We start from the raw sequence: 7,262 nt of genomic DNA, 5'->3' as shown, positions 1-7,262 counted from the left end.
GACATAGCCAATGATGTCATCTTCTCTTTGTCTGTGTGTCTCATTTCCTCTGGTATCTTTATATTCCTTACTGGGACCTATTCTGCACACCAAAAAGTGGGGGGTAGGGGAAGCCCATCTTGATAAGATATTTGTAATCTTGCAACATTTCTCTTTTTCTTCTCTAATTTTTGTTGTTCTCCTTCAGTCCACTTTTCACCTGTTGTGACTATTTTGTTTATGTAAAAGAAACTGAATTTACTTTTTTTGTTTTGTTTTTATTTTAAATTTTTTATAAGGTAGTTCACAATATTTGATTACATTTAATATTCAAACACCAATCCCATAACCATTATACCTTCCCATCACCATATTTTGAATGTTTCCATCTCGAACTCCAATCCCTGCCCCAAAGCAGAACTTAAATAATATATTTTGTATTTTTCTTATGAAATATCACTGAAAATTCTACAAAAGTATCCTTAGAGGAAAGAGTGTGAAATTGTTCTATTTCAACAGGGGCCATTAAGACCTTCTATAGGAGATCACTGACATGCTGTTAAAAGTTCAGTATTATGTGCTTATATATCTCTATCTATATATATATATATATGCACATAATATATAAGCACATAATATATATACCTGTATATATATGTGTGTGTATATATATATATATATATATTTCCCCCTAAGATTGGTTGCCTACTACTTTGAACCCCATCAAATGTGGTGTGGTACTCTTGGAGTATGGGTAGGGTGTATCCCACGAAGTGTCCAGGAATACATTCACTCGTAGGTGAGACTCAGCCCAAGTGTGTGGAGAGTGGCATTGAGCATGGCAGTGGTTGAGTTCTGGAGGTTTTTGGTTGTCACGGCTGGATCCCTTGGGGCAAGGAGGGCTCTCACCCACACCCCTCTGGGGCACCCCAAGTGAAACAGCCTGATGCGGGGTCCAGTGGCATAGTTATGGCGAGAAATTGCATTTCCTATGGGAACTGAAGCATGACTCGCCTCAGAGCAGATGGCCACTCTTAATGATAGTCAGAGGAAGTGTTGGGTTAGAGATAAACAGCCATGGCCTCTCTTAAGGACTATGAGATGCTAAAATGGGCTGCTAATGAGTACTTCAGAATTACCCCACATTTCACATTTCTCCCCCCGCCACATCACTGGTCTCTATAAGATACAGTCACAAGCACCTGACTTGGGGAGAGTTTGAACACATAAGGTGATGTCTTGGGAATATCCTTCACTATTGATTTCTATGGTCACAGTATAGCTTTCCTTCTGAGGCATTTTGAACAACTGATAATCGACATATAGGATACTACATCATTTATTTTTGAATGTCAAGCCTTGGGCTATACGCTTTATACATAATAATTAATTTAAATTTTATTTTTTGAAGTTACTATTAACTATTATCGCCTGGAGCGATAGCACAGCGGGTAGGGCGTTCGCCTTACAAGCGGCCAACATGGCCGACCCGAGTTCGATTCCTCCACCCCTCTCGGAGAGCCCGGCAAGCTACCGAGAGTATTCAATATGCCAGACACAGTAACAACAAGGTCTCCAATGGAGACGTTACTGGGCCCGCTCGAGCAAATCGACGATCAACGGGAGGGTGTTTACCTTTACCTTTACCTTTACCTTTACTATTAATAGCTCCAATTTTCATGAGAAAACTGAAGCTCTGAGAGGTTGAATGGTTTGCTAAAGATCATGTAGGCTTCCAGAACATCAAGTTTGTTGGTGTTTTGGACATGTAATATGTGTTGCATAGACTTGGCATAGGGCTTCAAGATAAAATTAAAGGTAAGTTTTAGATATATCATTCAAAAATATTTTTTCAGTATAAGCATATTCCAAATGTTGGATAGGAGATATTTATGCTAAAATATATTTGTTGTTCTTAGAACGTCAGAAATGATAAACTTTAGGGTGGAAAGCAATGATACAGAAAATAATAAAGCAATATAAAGGGTCAATAAAGCCAGACGTTGATTCTTTTAATGAAGAAACAAGACTGGCAAACCATTAGCTAGACTTGCAACAAAAAGAGGCAAACTCCAAATACATAGGATCAGAGATGACAGAGAAGAAATTTTAACAGACACTTCAAAAATACAAAAATTCAGAAAAGATTATTAAGAACAACCTTATACCAATAAGCTTGAGAACCTAACAGATGATTTCTTAGAATCTTTTGAACACCTAAGATTGAACCAAGAAGAAACAGAAAACCTGAACAGGCTGATCTTGAGTAAAGATATTGAAACAATAATAAAAAATCTCTCCAAGAACAGAAGACCAGTTTCACATAGACTCATTAGTAAGTTCTACCAAAACTGAGTGCCCATATTCCTCAAACTTTCCCAAATATTGAGGAAATGGGACTACTCCCTAATAGCTTCAATGAAGTCAATATTGTACCAATACCTGAAACAGGTGGACAAACTACTAAAAAAAGAAAATTACAGACCCATCTCCTGATGAATGCTGATGCAAGATTCCCAAGAAAATCCTAGAGAACTGAATCCAACAATATAGTATAAGGATTATACATCATTATCAAGTGGGGTTTGTCTCAGGGGTTCTGAATGATTCAATATGCACAAATCAAATAATGTACATGATATCAACAGAATTATAAAAATTACACGGTCATATCAAATGATGCAGAGAAGATTCTTGACAATATTCAACATCCATTCATAATAAAAAATACTTTGGGGCTGAAGCAATGGCACAGCGGGTAGGGCATTTGCCTTGCATGCAGCCAACATGGCCGACACAGGTTCAATTCCCATATGGTCCCCCGAGCACTGTCAGGAGCAATTCCTGAGTGCATGAGCCAGGAGTAGCCCCTGAGCATTGCCAGGTGTGACCCAAAAAGAAAAAAAAACCTTCAAAAAATAAGGAAGAAGGAACATAATTCAAGATGGTAATGACCATCTACAACAAACCCACAATGAATATTATACTCAGTGGTGAAAAGCTGAAAGCCTTTCCCCTGAGATCAGAAACAAGACAAGGATGTCCATTGTCACCACTCATACTCAATATAGTTTTGAAAGTCCGTGCCATAGCAATCAGACAAGAAAAAGATGTCAAAGGGATCCAGATTAGAAAAGTGAAACTATTACTATTTGGCCCACTCGAGCAAATCGATGAACAATGGGAGGGCCTTTACCTTTATTACTATTTGTAGACATGATACTATACATTGAAAATTCTAGACTCCATCAAAAGACTACTTTCAGAAATAATAAATCAGTGCAGTAAAGTATCAGGTTACAAACTTAATCTGTGGCATTTCTGTATGCAAGTAATAAACTAGAGGGAAAAGTGTCCTTTCAAAATAGTGCCCCCCCAAACATCAAAAAACCTAGGAATCAACAAGGGAGGTGAAAGACTTACATAGGGAAAACTATAAATCACTGCTAAAAGAACTATAAGAAGATATAAGGAAATGGAAAGATATTCCCTGTTCATGGGTTGGAAAAATCAACATAAAAATGACCACCCTACTTAAAGTATTATACAAATTCACGGCAATACCTGTAAAAATTGCAATGATGTTTTCAAAGACTTGGAATAGAATCTACTAAAATTTATATGGAACCATAAAATTCCCCAAATAGCCAAAGAAATCCTAAAAAGAAAAAAAAAGGCCAGGGAGGGGGGAAGATGGGGAATGGGAGGCATTGCATTTCATAACTTTAAAACTATACTACAAAGCTATGATGATCAAAGCTGTGGTATTGGGAAAAAATAAACCTATAGATCAGTGGAATAGAATTGAGAACCCTGAGTTAAACCCCCAGATTTATGGAAAGTTAATCTATGACAAAGGAACATTATTTATGAATTTGAATAAAGAAAATTTCTTTAACAACAAGTGGTTCTGGGAAAACTAGGAAACATATTTAAAAAGTGAAATTAGAACTGTACCTCACGCCATTTACAAAGTAAATTTAAAGTGGATTAAACACCTTGAAATTAGACCAGAATCCATGAAATACATTGAAGATAACATCAGCATAACTCTCCAGGAAATTGACCACAGATGTGTCTTCAACAAAAAGTCCACATAGGTAAAAAAAATAAATAAAACCAAAAACAAGCAAACAAAAAATATCAAAACCAAAAATAAACAAATGGAACTCTATAAGATTAAAAAGCTTCTTCACAGAAAAAAAGAAAATCAAGCTATAATAAATACACCCTACTAAATGGTAGAAAATAATTGCCCAGAGTATATTGGATAAGTGGCTAATATCCAAGATCTAGAAAGCACTTACAAAGTCAACAACAGAATCTCCAACAACCCATTCAAAAATGGGAAGAGGAGATGAACAGACACTTTTCCAAAGAAGACATATGGGTGGCCAATATGCATAAGAAAAAGTGCTCATCATAACTCACAGTTAGGAAAATGCAAATCAAAACAGTATTGAGATATATCACGTCAGTGGGCTGGAGCAATAGCACAGCGGGTAGGGTTTTGCCTTGCACACAGCCAACGTGGCCGACCTGAGTTCAATTCCTCCACCCCTCTCAGAGGGCCCGGCAAACTACCAAGAGTATCTCGCCCACAGGGCAAAACCTGGCAAGCTACCCGTGATGTATTCAATGTGCCAAACACAGTAACAAATCTCACAATGTTAATGGGCCCGCTAGAGCAAATCAATGAACAACGGGAGGACAGTGACGTTGATTGCACCAGTGAGAATGTCACATATCAAAAGAAGTTGGAAACAGCCAGTGTTGGTGTGGTTGTGGGAGACAGGAATACTCATCTATGTTTGGTGGGAATGTCGTTTGGTTCAGCTTCTATGGAAAGCAATATGGAGATCTCTTTAAAAAATAGGAATAGGAGTCTTATATAGCCCACTTCTTGGCATCTACACTCCCAACACAAAAACATTAATTTGAAATTATATGTATATATATGTGTATATGTAAGTTTATATAGCATTATATGCATACTACATGTAATATTATATGTAGCACTGTAGCACTGTCCTCCCATTGTTCATTGATTTGCTCTAGCGGGCACCAGTAATGTCTCCATTGTGAGACTTGTTGTTACTGTTTTTGGCATATCGAATTTGCCACGGGAAGCTTGCCATACATATAATATAATATATAATTATGTTATATATTTATTTACACAATAGTCAAGATATGGAAACAACCCAAATGCCCAACTACAGATGAATGGATCAAAAAATTGTGGTGCATATGTATATATACACACACACACACAATTGAATACTATGCAGCTTTATAAATGGACAAAGTCATGCAATTTGCTGCAACGTGAATGGAACTAAAATTTATCATGCTGAGTGATAATTATTTTTCTGAGTCAGTCAGAAGGGAAGGCAGAGATACAGAAAGATCTCTCTAATATGTCGAACTTAAAGATATACACAAGGTAGCAACAGAGGGCCAAAGATAATACAACAGGAGAACTAATCTACAGAAATGAGTTTGTTGGAGAGGGTGGAGATTTGAAAGAAGGTCCATCAGAGACTTTGGGAGGAAAGTACATTGGTTATTGGTGATGATGTTGGAATTATATGCATGTGGACAACATTATCAACAGTCTTTGTCAATCACAGTAAAAATAATCAATAAAAAACTATTTCTGTTCATCTGAAATTCAAATTTAACTCAACAGTCTATATTTTTATTCGTTAAAACTAGCAATTCTTTTCTTTTGAATTTAAATTTAATTTAATTTTAAATTTAAAAAATTGAATCACTGTAAGTTGTAAAGTATAAAGTGATTCATGATTGAGTTTCAGGTGTACATTGTCCCAACATCGGTCCTTTCACTAGTGTCCACTTCCCTCCATCAGCGTCCCCAATTACCATCTTGCCCCCCAGCCTGCCTTTATGTTAGGAAATCTATACCACTTTTCATCGCTCCGTTCTTCTCCAGAGTGGCTGCTTCCCTCCATCAATATATTGTACCCTTCTCTGACTATTGCCTTTGGGCATTTGTTATTCCTCTATGGTGTTTATATTCCATGTTCAAGAGAGATCATGTGTGTCTGTCCCTTTTCTTCTGACTAATTTTACTCAAGATGGTACTCTCTAGAGCCATCATGTAGGAGCAAATCGCAAGACTTCATCTTTTATGATCGCCAAGTAGATTCCATCGTGTATAAGTACCATAGCTTCTTTATTCAGTCATCTGTTCTTGGACACTGGGATGTTTTCAGATTTTGGCTATTGTGAATGGTGCTGCAATGAACATAGGCATGCAGAGGTCTTTTCTGTATTGTAAAACTATCAACTCTTACTTAGTCTACTCCATTATTTTGGTGGGGAAGAGGAGTAGGGAGCCAAGAGAACAGGGAACCAAGAGGAGAGTTTGAAAGGTGCAGAGAAATGCTGAAAGTGTTTCATCTGAGTAAACAGGAAGATGGGGAATGCTGGTGAGCTTGGAGCCCTCCTTGCTAGCCAGAGCAGCATAATCCAGAATGGAGCCCAAGCAATGGTGTTCTGGGAATGACCAGTCAGAGATCACCCTCTCTTCTCAACTCTGCAGTTCTGACTTCCATTGCTAGTTTAGTATTAAGCAAGGTACAAGTATATGCACTATGGAAATTGGCATATATTACAAACCTGGCCCCCCAGAATGCTAGTTATAAAGTATCATCTAGCGAACCAGTGGCCCAGGATAGAAGGCTATTTTGAAGGCAAAAACTAATGCAATCCAGGGATTAAGTATCAGCTGGGTCTTATTAGGGAGTGTAGGAGAAGCCTGTATCAAAGCAGTAAGGACTGTTTGATCCTTTCACATTTCAAAGGCAATAGACCATAAAATGTTTTAAGGAAAAAAGTTTTTTGCAAAGCATGCTGCAATTCTGTTCTAAAAGGAAGGCTGTTGTTTGTATAAACAGACATGCATAGGCTGTCTGCTGAGTTCAGAAGTGTCAGGATGTGCACTGGGCCAAATTTCTGTTGTGCAGAGTTTAGGTTCTCTAGGGTTTCACTAGCCGGGTACCGGCTCATCCCCAGTGGGCAAGAGCAAAGGCTAAACTCAGCTCTTTTGAGCTGCAGACCAATTTAGGGGAAAATGACTAGTCACAGTGAGAGAATCAGACACAACATACTAACTGATAGAGCACGGACGTAGGGATATTTGCTTTGTCATTGTCTAATCCCAACCTCCAGAGAAAATTAATCAAGAGTCTAGATTTTGGACCCTTATAAAAGAGTGAGGAGAGCTCTGAAGCATGCACAGGCTTCCCAAAGGATTG

The sequence above is a fragment of the Sorex fumeus genome, unplaced genomic scaffold (genome assembly GCF_029834395.1).
Source record: "Sorex fumeus unplaced genomic scaffold, SorFum_2.1 ptg000037l, whole genome shotgun sequence".
In the NCBI taxonomy this organism is placed as follows: domain Eukaryota; kingdom Metazoa; phylum Chordata; class Mammalia; order Eulipotyphla; family Soricidae; genus Sorex; species Sorex fumeus.
The sequence above is the reverse complement of the archived record's forward strand: the minus strand, read 5'-3'. Positions refer to the sequence as shown.